Genomic DNA, 15,804 nt, shown 5'->3' on the forward strand with positions numbered 1-15,804 from the left:
GTTAGCCTGTTAGCATGCTAGTTTAGCCCCGCTAGTCTCGTTGTATTGAAGTTCACACAACAAGATGGCGACTGCTAATCTCAAAATGTCTCTTAAAAAAAATATAGTCATATTGGTCACAGTTGCTAAAACAGTCTGGGGGAAGGTATTTATTTATTTTGCTTTTCATCAGCTTTTCTAAGCTGGCAGACCAATCAGAGGGAACCCGATGTTCCGATATCGAGAATCAGACTTTGGGGACTTCTGTCTTCCGGATTTGTTCCAATATTTCTCCCTCCATTGTTACTCGCGGTGAACTTGAATGGCGACCCAGTCGGTGAGTACAGCAAAGGTTATTATCTAATGAAATAACCGTGTATAACGGATTAAACTCCGTATTTCTGGTTGACACCAAGTTTCCTACATAAACGCTCATTTTTGTTTTACTCCGCGCTCCGAAATGGCTATTTGACGATGCTAAGCTAACGTCGTAGTTTTAGTCTTTAAAGTGTCAATTTTCGCATTTGAAGACTGTTGTTAGACTGTTTGTTGGTACCGTGTCATTATGTAATGTAACCGTAATGTCCATGCTTTTCGACCATTTTTATATGTCACATTAAAGTAAGTGTTTTGTTCTCTTATTACAGACTACAAGCCCGTTTACAGCAAGTACTGTAAGTTTGAATTGGTGCCACCAATGCCACCCTGGTTCTGAGCCGGTGGAAGGTCCAGTTTGGGAAATACCAGGGTCAGACCTTCCACCGGCTGCTGGAGAATGACGTGGGCGTCAATCTGGTGGCCTCCCACCAGAAGGAGTGAGAGAGGACGGGGTCTCAGTCCCCACTCATGGCCAACGAGGTAGAGTCTTTCAGCCACGTTCAAACAGGCGTCATGCATGAAGTCAAATGACTGTTGTTTAACCACGCTTCTTGTTTCCGTAGGATGCCTTCACCCGCTTCTCCTCGGCCTACGATGACTTCATGGAGGCTGTCAGGTTCCACCAGGTGTTTGAGGAGGTGCAGGTGAGGTCCCTCCAACCCGGTCAAGAGGGACAGACCCTTGTTGGCTTTGAGGACTTCAAATTTGAGACCCTGCAGAGCCTCTATGAATCTGAGGACCGCTCCAAGATCCGGTATGTAAATATGAGCAGTGTGAATGTCTAACAGTGTAAATTATCACACAAAGTTACTGATCATTTATCTGACATTTTGTCTGATCTGCACAGATTTGTCAACTACCTGCAGAGAAAGGCACCAGCTCCTGGCTCGCAGATGGAGAACGCCGTCCGCTACGTCCAGAGCAGAGACAGAGAGCGAGTGCTGTAGCTACCACCACCACTACCACTGGCAGCGGCACAGCTTCTGTCTCCGCCCGGCAGACGAGAACAAGTGCATTGCAGTGTGTATTTTATTTTGCAGTTGTATGAATGTTCTGGTCTCGAACAACCTCTGCGGCCAAATCTTGGGATTTAGCTCTTTGCTTTGAAGGTGCTACATAAATGAAACTAATTTATTTGCCGTGCTGTCGCTTTTCAGATTTGCCTCTGACGACGGACAAGGCCAGGAAGCTGGTGACCCTGAAGTCTGTGCTTCCAGGTGAGCGACAGTTCAGCACGTGTGAAGTACAAAACTTTGATTCCTGTGTTCTCCATTGACTTGATGTCTCCTGTCTTGTTTTTAACCACAGGCTCCTTCAGACCAGCTCTTGCGCCCAAAACTTCAGAGGAGCCCTCGGACGAAGAGCTGGTCCAAGCGGGGGTTGACACTGAGCAGTGTAACAGTGAAGCAAATACTGAGAAAAAACCTGAATTCACATTGATTAGTCTTTTTCCCTGTTGTTCATTTGTATAAATTAAGTCATATTTTAATATCTGTAAATGTGTGTATATATAAATACTTGCATGAAAATTGAATCTTTTGTGATTAATGGGGTGATCCAAAAAACCTGGAAATCTAATACGTTAACAAAACGAAACAAGAATTTTGAACCTCTCTTTAAAGGGATAATTCCTTATTTAAACATGAATTCACAGAAAACTTGTTAATACAAAAAACTGATTGTATTTATGTACGCAATGAAGAGAAGAGAGAGAGAAGTTTCATGGTGATATCTATTAGTTAAAATTTTACCCTATTCACCTGCAGTTTCTCGCCTTAAAAGGGCTAAAAAATCCCACAGCTACCCAGACAATACGTATCTACGAGGATTTAGTCCCTCTAAAATGATGTATTATCAGTAGTCATTCATACAGAAATAGGAATTTAACTTGTACATATATATCAAGAAATTTCAATCAAGCTACCAGAAAAGGCCACAACGTCACACATTAGTCATATATTCATTTCGTCTTATCTTTGCTTGGTTGGTGCATCCCAGGCTCTGGCTAAGAGGAAGGGACGTCCCTGTTGTCATCTGTGATACATACGTAGGCAATAGAGTCGTATGCTAGTGGTGGTAAAGTGACTTCATGTCAGGGACTCAGCTCAGTGTTGAGCTCACCCCAAAGGTTTTAATTTAATTCATTAATTTTAAAGCTCCAAAGACAAACAGACACAACTTGAACACAAACAACAACAAATAGGACCACAAATAAATATGTGTAAAATTTATCTAAGTTGAATGTTTAAGAATATAAGAACAGAAAAACATGCAACAAGTGCAAAGTAACTATATGAACAAAAAACAACTTATCTCTTTTTCTCTGAACGAAAACACCAAATGACGTCATAGCATGTGCATAAAAGATATCACCGCCTAACGAAAACAAATGTGTTTAGACATTAGTCTATTTAAGCAATATTTAACTTAACACATCTACAATCCTTTAGTCCCTAAAAGCAGAAGGGATATTTATTTAAAATGACACACAATTTGTATGTTCAGATGTTTCATTTACACAGAAATAGGAATTGAACTTATTTCCAAACAATGATAAAGAATTTAGAACAAAACTAAGCTCATTGATGAAGCACGTAATGACAGTTTTCAAATAAAAGAAACATCTCCTTGTGTATTGGGAGGTTTCCACTGACTCCATTTTGTTTTCTCGCAAACTCAACAGATGAAGGAAATAATGCGACAATGAAGGATTAAAATCTCACTTTTTGAGCTTTTTCTACTTTTACTAGGACACGTTGCATGTCTGATGAAAAGCAAAATAAATAAATACCTTCCCCCAGACTGTTTTAGCAACTGTGACCAATATGACTATATTTTTAAGAGACATTTTGAGATTAGCAGTCGCCATCTTGTTGTGTGAACTTCAACACAACGAGACTAGCGGGGCTAAAATAGCATGCTAACAGGCTAACGTGGCGGCCTCTACACGGTTCGAAGCGGTGTAGCGATTTAGCCCGTTGTCTGCTAACTGGTGGAGCGTTACTACGTCTTTATGTGATAATCTCCGTTAATATATCTGTTGATATATATTTAGTGCTTTTGAGCATTTATCGTTCAACCGCATGAACTGATGTCGCTTCAGAGCGCCGAGCAACGGCTGCCGTGGTAACCATGAGACTCTGGTGAGAGTTCGTTAATAAAGCTTTGAGGTTGGAGCTGATTAAAGAAAGAATAAAGCTTAAAAAACGAAAAGCGGGCAACTCTTCTAGTCGTGTTTGTCCTTTGAATGTCAGACAGATTTCTGCGCACACCTGCTGCTATGGCGAGTGATTCCGTGCGACGCATGCGCAGAACGTCCGGGGGCTAAATAAACTTTATTAAGAAACATAATTCAGTAAAATGACAACAGCCAGGAGGCTACAAACATTTCAGGGGATTTCAGAATATCACATGACACAAATACATAAATCCAAAGTTTTTCATATTAGTGGAATATCTAATAGTTTTAACATGTGGCTGACCTCATTTTCAAAGATGGATGAGAGTGTTTTTTGATTAGTTAGTTCCTGCAAAAAACTGATGGGTAAATTCTTTGAATTATTTTAAATGATACTTGTTTAACCGTATCATTTATCATTTATCTATCACATCCATCTGGTGATCTAGTTTAAGGTTTTGGTCCAGACGGTGTCCCTCTTAGTTTTCAGTCGTTCTTTGTTTGTTCCGGGTTTTGTCGGTCACATATTTCATGGTTTGGTGACATTGGAGAGTTTTGACCCAGACTGCAAAGACACTTTCACTTTTTATCATTGGTTTCCGAACTAGTCTGAAGATGGTGATTTTGAGAGTGACTCCAGAGGGTTGTATCGATACGGCTCTGCAGGGGGCGGACTAATACTGACATCTAGCGGTGAGATTTTATCACTGCACGGGGGGAATTATTTGAATGTAAACAAGAGGCAGAAAACAGGAAGTGACCTTAGTTTTACCATTTACCAAGCAGCTGTACCTCATGTTAGTATAAAATAAAACCCTTTGTGATCTGTGTTTCCTCGTACGTCCCGGTGACGGAGATGATTGTGTTTAAACGTGCTTAAACACAGCCAGGTTTGTCCTGTGAGGACAAACTGTCCATTAGACAATGATCCGTCCATGCAGTCTCTCTTCAAACAGAATAATCACAGAGCTTCAGATGCCTCCTCCTTCTCACAGACAACCCACACATACAGATGTTGATGCAGATCAGACCAACCTCAGCTGGATTCAAGATGAAACCATGCATTTGTTTCAAGCTGAGGTGTTTGTCGCTGTCGTGATTTTCCACGTAGCAGGGAAGTGATCAAGTTTCCGTCTGTGTGTCCTCCCTCCCCCTCTGAGAGTGCAGGAGCTAGTTTTCTGTTGGTAAAGCACGGTGGGGATGCAGAGAGGGTGTTCTGGGGTCATCTGTGAGCAATGTGGGAGGAGGAGCGTCGAGTTGGTCTATTGTTCCCTCCAATCCTGCAGCCTGACGTAATGGCTCATCACGCAAAATTTCCCATCAACCCCTGCGAGTTCCTGAGGAGAGCACACAGAACACAGACTAGTTTAGACGTGAGACATTTTCACAGTGGATCACAGTAAGTAGGTATAGAGATCACAGTCCAGATCCTAGACCCTTTTTACCATGTCCTTCTTCTGGCTGAATAAACAAGATCCAGTCTCAGACTGTCTCTCTGTAAGAGCAAACCATGAGTTGGGCCGACGCTGGGACACAGTCATATAAATACTGTTCGCACCCAGATCACAGTCGTGTTACTTCGGTAGCACATATACTAAAATTGGAACGATACAGAGAAGATTAGCATGGCCCCTGCGCAAGGATGACACGCAAATTCGTGAAGCGTTCCTCATTTTGCTTCAAAAATATTTCATATTATTGTCATTTTTAGAAATTTACACATTTTTATGTGTAGTAACTTCTTGTCGCCACTAGGCGGCCATGAGACTCTACTCAGTGTACAACCCTACATGTGCTGGACTCTGTGTGGACAGATGAAGCAGTTTCACGCCCTCTTCTGCAGTTTTGATTTTACTTAGTAAAGCTGGTTTGTGTGTCACAAAACATGAGACTGGTTAAACAGCACGTACATTACTGGAATGACATGGTACCAACAAACAGTCTGATGGTCCAAGCGTTTCATTACACTGACATTACAAGACTATAGTTTAGCTCATTAACGTCACCTGGCTCAGACAAAATAGCGACAAACTAAACACTTTAATGTTTAACGGGGTTTTATGGTAGAAACTTTGGCTGGTTAGCACAACACGACGATAAAGCGTTAATATGCATTAATTTCTGTAGTTTAAAATGGGAAATTGACACTTTAAAAACTAAAACTTTGGTGCTACAACGCTAGTTTAGCATCGTCAAACAGACATTTCGGAGCACGGAGTCATAAAAACATCGGTATGTAGTAACTTTATGTATTAGATCTAGTATCAGCAAGTAATGTAAGTTTTCAAACAGATAAACTTATTTTTAAACTTAATTTCATTAAATAATAACGACTACTGTTCTCACCGTCCGCACCGTTCAGCAGGTTCCAGTGACAGGGGAGGGTCCTGGAGGAATATTGGAACAAATCCGGCCTCTGATTGGATGACAGAAGTCACCACAAAGTCTGATTCTCCATATTGGAACCACAGCGGCCCTCTGATTGGCTGACCGTCTTCCGAGTTTGGAAACTATTGGAACTGCTTCTGCGCCTTGATTGGAGGGGGCGGGGCATCCGTCTGCCGTTAATGCGGAACTGTCAACCGTGTTGAAACCGTTGGTGATGTGAGGTTCACCGGTTCGACGCCCAGTTAAAACAACGATGAAAACGGTCGGAAGTCAGTATTCATCTACGAGTTATTCATAACAATTCGCCATACATGGCAAAACATACGTAAATTATATCCAGATTTATACTCTGTCGTTTTGAAGCTCGACTCCATCTCTACGCCGACGGGTCTCGAACCACTGACCTCTGACCCTACACAAAAATACAGAGAAGAAGAAGCAGGAGCAGCAGACTTCGAGAACGTATAGAGTTTACTGAGTGTTCACACTTCACAACAACCTCAGTCACAGAAACTGTACTTGAGGAGCAGCCTGTTTAACAACCAGTGGAGGAGTTGGAGGAGCACAGCTCTGTTTCAGGTGATTGAGGCCGTCCGTTCATGTGGGTCCTGTTCTTTTGCAGCAGGAAAGTAGTTCAGGCTCCTACCAGTCCTCTTTACGTCTCTGTGTCTGTCTCCTTGATCTTCTTTAGCCCACACTGGACAAAGCAGCAGCAGAAATGGAGGTAGTTGAGGATGTGAGTGTGACAGCACCTCTGGTGGAGGTGGTGGAACCAACACTGACCTGTAACAAAGAGAAATGAATGAGGATCAAACCAAACCAAAAACATTAAGTCACTTTATGTTATGATTCTAATGTCAATACATTTATAACATCGGTTACACAACCTGACCAGGTTGTTTCCTCTCGTCCTGATGTAAAGACTCGTCACACAGAACTTCCCATGTGCCCCTGGGAGCTCCTGAGCAGAACATACAGTACACAGACTAGTTTAGACCCTCATCAGACCTTTTTACAGTGGATCACAGCTGCTCTGGAGCTCACAGTCCAGATCCCAGACCTTTTAACCATGCCCTTCTGGCTGAATGAACACATTTGAACCCCAGACTGCCTCTGTGTAAGAGCCAACCATGTGTTGGGGCCACGCTGGGACACAGTCATATAAATACTGTACGCACCCAGGTCACAGTCGTGTTACTTCGGTAGCACATATACTAAAATTGGAACGATACAGAGAAGATTAGCATGGCCCCTGCGCAAGGATGACACGCAAATTCGTGAAGCGTTCCTCATTTTCCTTCAAAAATATTTCATATTATTGTCATTTTTAGAAATTTACACATTTTTATGTGTAGTAACTTCTTGTCGCCACTAGGCGGCCATGAGACTCTACTCAGTGTACAACCCTACATGTGCTGGACTCTGTGTGGACACATGAACCAGTTTCACGCCCTCTTCTACAGTTTTCATTTTACTTAGTAATGCTGGTTTGTGTGTGTGTGTCACAAAACATGAGACTGATTAAACAGCACGTACATTACTGGAATGACATGGTACCAACAAACAGTCTGATGGTCCAAGCGTTTCATTACACTGACATTACAAGACTATAGTTTAGCTCATTAACGTCACCTGGCTCAGACAAAATAGCGACAAACTAAACACTTTAATGTTTAACGCGGTTTTATGGTATAAACTTTGGCTGGTTAGCACAACACGGAGATAAAGCGTTAATATGCATTAATTTCTGTAGTTTAAAATGGGAAATTGACACTAAAAACTAAAACTCTGATGCTACAACGCTAGTTTAGCATCGTCAAACAGACATTTCGGAGCACGGAGTCATAAAAACATCGGTACGTAGTAACTTTATGTATTAGATCTAGTATCAGCAAGTAATGGAAGTTTCCAAACAGATAAACTTATTTTTAAACTTGATTTCATTAAATAATAACGACTACTGTTCTCACCGTCCGCACCGTTCAGCAGGTTCCAGTGACAGGGGAGGGTCCTGGAGGAATATTGGAACAAATCCGGCCTCTGATTGGATGACAGAAGTCACCACAAAGTCTGATTCTCGATATTGGAACCACAGCGGCCCTCTGATTGGCTGACCGTCTTCCGGGTTTGGAAACTATTGGAACTGCTTCTGCGCCTTGATTGGAGGGGGCGGGGCATCCGTCTGCCGTTAATGCGGAACTGTCAACCGTGTTGAAACTGTTGGTGATGTGAGGTTCACCGGTTCGACGCCCAGTTAAAACAACGATGAAAACGATCGGAAGTCAGTATTCATCTACGAGTTATTCATAACAATTCGCCATACATGGCAAAACATACGTAAATTATATCCAGATTTATACTCTGTCGTTTTGAAGCTCGACTCCATCTCTACGCCGACGGGTCTCGAACCACTGACCTCTGACCCTACGCAAAAATACAGAGAAGAAGAAGCAGGAGCGATACCAGGTAATACCAAACCTGATATCGACATCGATATCGTTACTTTTAGATGTCTCTCAAAACCTCTCGCAATTTCAGACCCCAAAGTGCATTTAAAATGTGCCTCTAATATAATAGGCAAACATCATTGGTGCAAACTGCGCAAACTTCCATTTCAGCTTTAAGGTACCATCCCAAATACAATGCCAAAATAAATAAATTATTCATTGGTTTTTCATGTGATATTGTAAAGGCAGTATGCAAAGTAACGTCATCAGATGGATTATCTTTGCCATCTTGCCCAATTTGGAATAACCCATTGTTGACAGCAGGTGGCAGAACACGGACCGAGAATACCTGGCAACAACACAATATTACTCAATTTGGGCACATTGTAAGGGATGGTGACATCATACCATTTGGTGAAATTAAAATGCATTTTGGCCTGAATGATTCTGCATATTTACAATACTTTCAACTAAAATCTATTTAAAAAAAATATATATATGTCCAAGGGAATCATAGCTGGAGCTAATACTGCCCTTGACAGTAAACTAAGATTGGCTGCTACTGGACGAGGAGCAGTTTCAGTTATGTACAGGTTACTAAGTTTATCACAGCCTGACAGCAATATTTCAACTAAGTCACAGTGGGAGCGGGACATTGGTTCATCTCTCACGGTAGATCAGTGGGATACAATACGAAAGAATTTAACATCTATGTCAAGCTGTGTGAGATATGAAATTATTCAAATTAAACTTGTACAGAGAGCTTATATTACACCACATAAGTTAAAAAAAAAAAATGGACGCAAACGTCTCTGAACTGTGGCTGTGGTGAACCTGGTACTTTGATGCATCTACTATGGTTCTGCCCGGCAGTAGAACGACTCTGGTCTGAAGTAATTGATCTTTTAAAAGGTGTATTGAATGTTAATGTTCCTCAATGTCCCACTTTATGCTTATTGGGAAGTAGAGTCGCAGATTTAAATTCAAGAATCACTCAACAAATCACTGCTCTAGCTTTTCTCTCTGTGAAGAGGATCATACTTATGAATTGGAAGATACGCAAACCGGACGCTTTAGTAAACATAACTGGCTGAAAGACTTTCTAGACCTACTGTAAATGGTAAAAGCAACTTCAACCGCCTTTATTTAGTTCTCTGCTTTATTTGTGTGATGTAGTCATGTTTTTTTGTCGTTGTTGCTGCACTTGGCATTGTGCATATTTAAAAAAATATATATATATGAAACAACAATCTGATGAAGCCTTCACAAACAGCCTTAGTGGCTGCGTCCTGCTGCAGGGGAGGTAGAGTCAGAGCTGTGAGCATGTATAGAGTTTACTGAGTGTTCACACTTCACAACAACCTCAGTCACAGAAACTGTACTTGAGGAGCAGCCTGTTTAACAACCAGTGGAGGAGTTGGAGGAGCACAGCTCTGTTTCAGGTGATTGAGGCCGTCCGTTCATGTGGGTCCTGTTCTTTTGCAGCAGGAAAGTAGTTCAGGCTCCTACCAGTCCTCTTTACGTCTCTGTGTCTGTCTCCTTGATCTTCTTTAGCCCACACTGGACAAAGCAGCAGCAGAAATGGAGGTAGTTGAGGATGTGAGTGTGACAGCACCTCTGGTGGAGGTGGTGGAACCAACACTGACCTGTAACAAAGACAAATGAATGAGGATCAAACCAAACCAAAAACATTAAGTCACTTTATGTTATGATTCTAATGTCAATACATTTATAACATCGGTTACACAACCTGACCAGGTTGTTTCCTCTCGTCCTGATGTAAAGACTCGTCACACAGAACTTCCCATGTGCCCCTGGGAGCTCCTGAGCAGAACATACAGTACACAGACTAGTTTAGACCCTCATCAGACCTTTTTACAGTGGATCACAGCTGCTCTGGAGCTCACAGTCCAGATCCCAGACCTTTTAACCATGCCCTTCTGGCTGAATGAACACATTTGAACCCCAGACTGTCTCTGTGTAAGAGCCAACCATGTGTTGGGGCCACGCTGGGACACAGTCATATAAATACTGTACGCACCCAGGTCACAGTCGTGTTACTTCGGTAGCACATATACTAAAATTGGAACGATACAGAGAAGATTAGCATGGCCCCTGCGCAAGGATGACACGCAAATTCGTGAAGCGTTCCTCATTTTGCTTCAAAAATATTTCATATTATTCTCATTTTTAGACATTTACACATTTTTATGTGTAGTAACTTCTTGTCGCCACTAGGCGGCCATGAGACTCTACTCAGCGTACAACCCTACATGTGCTGGACTCTGTGTGGACACATGAAGCAGTTTCACGCCCTCTTCTACAGTTTTCATTTTACTTAGTAATGCTGGTTTGTGTGTGTGTGTGTCACAAAACATGAGACTGATTAAACAGCACGTACATTACTGGAATGACATGGTACCAACAAACAGTCTGATGGTCCAAGCGTTTCATTACACTGACATTACAAGACTATAGTTTAGCTCATTAACGTCACCTGGCTCAGACAAAATAGCGACAAACTAAACACTTTAATGTTTAACGGGGTTTTATGGATAAACTTTGGCTGGTTAGCACAACACGGCGATAAAGCGTTAATATGCATTAATTTCTGTAGTTTAAAATGGGAAATTGACACTTTAAAAACTAAAACTCTGGTGCTACAACGCTAGTTTAGCATCGTCAAACAGACATTTCGGAGCACGGAGTCATAAAAACATCGGTATGTAGTAACTTTATGTACTAGATCTAGTATCAGCAAGTAATGTAAGTTTTCAAACAGATAAACTTATTTTTAAACTTAATTTCATTAAATAATAACGACTACTGTACTCACCGTCCGCACCGTTCAGCAGGTTCCAGTGACAGGGGAGGGTCCTGGAGGAATATTGGAACAAATCCGGCCTCTGATTGGATGACAGAAGTCACCACAAAGTCTGATTCTCCATATTGGAACCACAGCGGCCCTCTGATTGGCTGACCGTCTTCCGGGTTTGGAAACTATTGGAACTGCTTCTGCGCCTTGATTGGAGGGGGCGGGGCATCCGTCTGCCGTTAATGCGGAACTGTCAACCGTGTTGAAAGTGTTGGTGATGTGAGGTTCACCGGTTCGACGCCCAGTTAAAACAACGATGAAAACGGTCAGAAGTCAGAATTCATCTACAAGTTATTCATAACAATTCGCCATACATGGCAAAACATACGTAAATTATATCCAGATTTATACTCTGTCACTTTGAAGCTCGACTCCATCTCTACGCCGACGGGTCTCGAACCACTGACCTCTGACCCGACACAAAAATACAGAGAAGAAGAAGCAGGAGCAGCAGACTTCGAGAATGTATAGAGTTTACTGAGTGTTCACACTTCACAACAACCTCAGTCACAGAAACTGTACTTGAGGAGCAGCCTGTTTAACAACCAGTGGAGGAGTTGGAGGAGCACAGCTCTGTTTCAGGTGATTGAGGCCGTCCGTTCATGTGGGTCCTGTTCTTTTGCAGCAGGAAAGTAGTTCAGGCTCCTACCAGTCCTCTTTACGTCTCTGTGTCTGTCTCCTTGATCTTCTTTAGCCCACACTGGACAAAGCAGCAGCAGAAATGGAGGTAGTTGAGGATGTGAGTGTGACAGCACCTCTGGTGGAGGTGGTGGAACCAACACTGACCTGTAACAAAGAGAAATGAATGAGGATCAAACCAAACCAAAAACATTAAGTCACTTTATGTTATGATTCTAATGTCAATACATTTATAACATCGGTTACACAACCTGACCAGGTTGTTTCCTCTCGTCCTGATGTAAAGACTCGTCACACAGAACTTCCCATGTGCCCCTGGGAGCTCCTGAGCAGAACATACAGTACACAGACTAGTTTAGACCCTCATCAGACCTTTTTACAGTGGATCACAGCTGCTCTGGAGCTCACAGTCCAGATCCCAGACCTTTTAACCATGCCCTTCTGGCTGAATGAACACATTTGAACCCCAGACTGCCTCTGTGTAAGAGCCAACCATGTGTTGGGGCCACGCTGGGACACAGTCATATAAATACTGTACGCACCCAGGTCACAGTCGTGTTACTTCGGTAGCACATATACTAAAATTGGAACGATACAGAGAAGATTAGCATGGCCCCTGCGCAAGGATGACACGCAAATTCGTGAAGCGTTCCTCATTTTGCTTCAAAAATATTTCATATTATTCTCATTTTTAGACATTTACACATTTTTATGTGTAGTAACTTCTTGTCGCCACTAGGCGGCCATGAGACTCTACTCAGTGTACAACCCTACATGTGCTGGACTCTGTGTGGACACATGAAGCAGTTTCACGCCCTCTTCTACAGTTTTCATTTTACTTAGTAAAGCTGGTTTGTGTGTGTGACTCTGTGGGGGACAGAGGGGAGCTGTGGTCAGCCGAGGTCGGCGCTCTGACCCTTCGCCGGTCCGAGGCCCGGTTGGACCAACTGTTTGCTTTCTGGTACCTGCTGTTTAGCATTGCCATGGCAACTGGTGGCGGCCATTACATCATCCTGTTACTGTAGCGCCAAATAATGAACTAAAACAAAACTAATTCCAAAAATTTGACACTTGGACATTCATCAACATTATATCAACTACCTTAAATGACAGAAACCAAAAAAATATTTGACGTGTGTTTTAGTGTTTTATTTCGTCCCAGGTCCCGCCCACTAACATAAAGGGGGGTGGAGCTTATGACTTATACTGTAGCCAGACACCAGGGGGAGCTCTACTTATTCTATATTTCATGTCCTGTCTGAACCTAAAGAATTAAACAAACCAGTGATTGATCATCCTGCTTTTATTAAAAGATCTGTTTTCTTTGACATATTTTACAGCTTCAATCATTGAGAAAAGATTAAATCTGTTTCGTGTCCTTCAGAGGAAAACTGTGACGATCAACGGGACACCCAGGAGGAGGAGTGCGCCAGGATGACACGCAAAAATTGTGAAGCGTTCCTCATTTTCCTTCAAAAATATTTTATATAATATTGTCATTTTTAGATATTTACACATTTTTATGTGTAGTAACTTCTTGTCGCCACTAGGCGGCCCATGAGACTCTACTCAGTGTACAACCCTACATGTGCTGGACTCTGTGTGGACACATGAAGCAGTTTCACGTTTATTTAGTAATGCTGGTTTTGTGTGTGTGACTGTTCACAGCTTGTGTCTCGTTCTGTCTCCATACAGGTCTACACGACACCATCAAATGACGTCCTAGTAGCTACGTGGACAGAGAGCAGTTGTGCTGGATGTTTCCTGTGCTCAGACTGCATTGTTTTTAAATTACAATAGGTCGAAGAAATTCAGACACGGACCTAAACACCCAGACAGAAACCAGCTCTTCATCCCAGGGCTCCTCAGAAGTCTTGGAGGGAAGATCTGGTCTGAAGGAGACTGTAATTAAACACAACAAAGGAGACATCAAATCAATAGAAAACACAGAAATGAAAGTTCTGTGTTTCACACATGCTGAACTACAGTTCACATGGAAACGTAAGCTTCATCAGAGGTGTCATCATATTATATCACAGATTTGTTTTAAATAATCAATACATTTATAACATCGGTTACGTAGCAGATCTTTGATCAGAACCTCAGACTCGTAGAAGCTCTGCAGGGTCTCAAATTTAAAGTCCCCAAATCCAACAAGGGCCTGCCCTCCTGACCAGGTTGGAGGGACCTCACCTGTGCCTCCCCCCTCCCTGTCTTCTAACCTCCTCCTCTGACTGTACAGGAGGCTCTATGAGAAATGTGGGAGGAGGGGGGTTGAGTTACTCTATCGTTTCCTCTCGTCCTGATGTAAAGACTCGTCACACAGAACTTCCCATGTGTCCCTGGGAGCTCCTGAGCAGAACATACAGTACACAGACTAGTTTAGACCCTCATCAGACCTTTTTACAGTGGATCACAGCTGCTCTGGAGCTCACAGTCCAGATCCCAGACCTTTTAACCATGCCCTTCTGTCTGAATGAACACATTTGAACCCCAGACTGCCTCTGTGTAAGAGCCAACCATGTGTTGGGGCCACGCTGGGACACGTCATATAAATACTGTACGCACCCAGGTCACAGTCGTGTTACTTCGGTAGCACATATACTAAAATTGGAACGATACAGAGAAGATTAGCATGGCCCCTGCGCAAGGATGACACGCAAATTCGTGAAGCGTTCCTCATTTTCCTTCAAAAATATTTCATATTATTGTCATTTTTAGACATTTACACATTTTTATGTGTAGTAACTTCTTGTCGCCACTAGGCGGCCATGAGACTCTACATCAGTGTACAACCCTACATGTGCTGGACTCTGTGTGGACACATGAAGCAGTTTCACGCCCTCTTCTACGTTTTCATTTTACTTAGTAAAGTTGGTTTGTGTGTGTGTGTGTCACAAAACATGAGACTGATTAAACAGCACGTACATTACTGGAATGACATGGTACCAACAAACAGTCTGATGGTCCAAGCGTTTCATTACACTGACATTACAAGACTATAGTTTAGCTCATTAACGTCACCTGGCTCAGACAAAATAGCGACAAACTAAACACTTTCATGTTTAAACGGGGTTTTATGGTAGAAACTTTGGCTGGTTAGCACAACACGGCGATAAAGCGTTAATATGCATTAATTTCTGTCGTTTAAAATGGGAAATTGACACTTTAAAAACTAAAACTCTGATGCTACAACGCTAGTTTAGCATCGTCAAACAGACATTTCGGAGCACGGAGTCATAAAAACATCGGTATGTAGTAACTTTATGTATTAGATCTAGTATCAGCAAGTAATGTAAGTTTTCAAACAGATAAAACTTATTTTTAAACTTAATTTCATTAAAATAATAACTGTACTCACCGTCCGCACCGTTCAGCAGGTTCCAGTGACAGGGGAGGGTCCTGGAGGAATATTGGAACAAATCCGGCCTCTGATTGGATGACAGAAGTCACCACAAAGTCTGATTCTCCATATTGGAACCACAGCGGCCCTCTGATTGGCTGACCGTCTTCCGGGTTTGGAAACTATTGGAACTGCTTCTGCGCCTTGATTGGAGGGGCGGGGCATCCGTCTGCCGTTAATGCGGAACTGTCAACCGTGTTGAAACCGTTGGTGATGTGAGGTTCACCGGTTCGACGCCCAGTTAAAAACAACGATGAAAACGGTCGGAAGTCAGTATTCATCTACGAGTTATTCATAACAATTCGCCATACATGGCAAAACATACGTAAATTATATCCAGATTTATACTCTGTCGTTTAGAAGCTCGACTCCATCTCTACGCAGACGGGTCTCGAACCACTGACCTCTGACCCTACACAAAAATACAGAGAAGAAGAAGCAGGAGCAGCAGACTTCGAGAATGTATAGAGTTTACTGAGTGTTCACACTTCACAACAACCTCAGTCACAGAAACTGT

The 15,804-nt window shown here is 42.5% G+C and overlaps 2 long non-coding RNA genes and 5 other non-coding genes across 13 annotated transcripts; 5 read left to right on the forward strand and 2 right to left on the reverse strand.

Moving 5' to 3' along the window:
- Positions 1 to 5,106: 5,106 nt before the first annotated feature.
- On the forward strand, positions 5,107 to 5,212 carry LOC125007481. Its single transcript, XR_007112702.1, has one exon. It is a non-coding gene; the product is annotated as a U6 spliceosomal RNA (small nuclear RNA).
- Positions 5,213 to 6,582: 1,370 nt separating this feature from the next.
- LOC125006213 lies at positions 6,583 to 11,443 on the reverse strand. Of its 6 annotated transcripts, none has more exons than XR_007112547.1 (7): positions 11,207 to 11,443; positions 10,121 to 10,194; positions 9,753 to 10,016; positions 8,261 to 8,347; positions 7,894 to 8,140; positions 6,811 to 6,884; positions 6,583 to 6,706 (listed from the first exon to the last, which is right to left on the reverse strand). It is a non-coding gene; the product is annotated as an uncharacterized LOC125006213 (long non-coding RNA). The 6 variants fall into 6 exon arrangements; XR_007112550.1 differs by having other exon boundaries at positions 10,098 to 10,194; XR_007112551.1 differs by lacking the exon at positions 11,207 to 11,443 and having other exon boundaries at positions 7,894 to 8,122; positions 10,121 to 10,539.
- LOC125007539 lies at positions 7,115 to 7,220 on the forward strand. Its single transcript, XR_007112752.1, has one exon. It is a non-coding gene; the product is annotated as a U6 spliceosomal RNA (small nuclear RNA).
- On the forward strand, positions 10,425 to 10,530 carry LOC125007482. Its single transcript, XR_007112703.1, has one exon. It is a non-coding gene; the product is annotated as a U6 spliceosomal RNA (small nuclear RNA).
- Positions 11,444 to 11,701: 258 nt separating the features above from the next.
- LOC125007066 lies at positions 11,702 to 15,429 on the reverse strand. Of its 2 annotated transcripts, none has more exons than XR_007112645.1 (4): positions 15,246 to 15,429; positions 13,708 to 13,786; positions 12,136 to 12,209; positions 11,702 to 12,031 (listed from the first exon to the last, which is right to left on the reverse strand). It is a non-coding gene; the product is annotated as an uncharacterized LOC125007066 (long non-coding RNA). The 2 variants fall into 2 exon arrangements; XR_007112646.1 differs by having other exon boundaries at positions 12,113 to 12,209.
- On the forward strand, positions 12,440 to 12,545 carry LOC125007483. The gene has a single exon (XR_007112704.1). It is a non-coding gene; the product is annotated as a U6 spliceosomal RNA (small nuclear RNA).
- Positions 14,466 to 14,571, forward strand: LOC125007472. The gene has a single exon (XR_007112693.1). It is a non-coding gene; the product is annotated as a U6 spliceosomal RNA (small nuclear RNA).
- Positions 15,430 to 15,804: the final 375 nt, after the last annotated feature.

Source organism: Mugil cephalus, chromosome 4, assembly GCF_022458985.1.
Source record: "Mugil cephalus isolate CIBA_MC_2020 chromosome 4, CIBA_Mcephalus_1.1, whole genome shotgun sequence".
NCBI classification, from domain to species: Eukaryota; Metazoa; Chordata; class Actinopteri; order Mugiliformes; family Mugilidae; genus Mugil; species Mugil cephalus.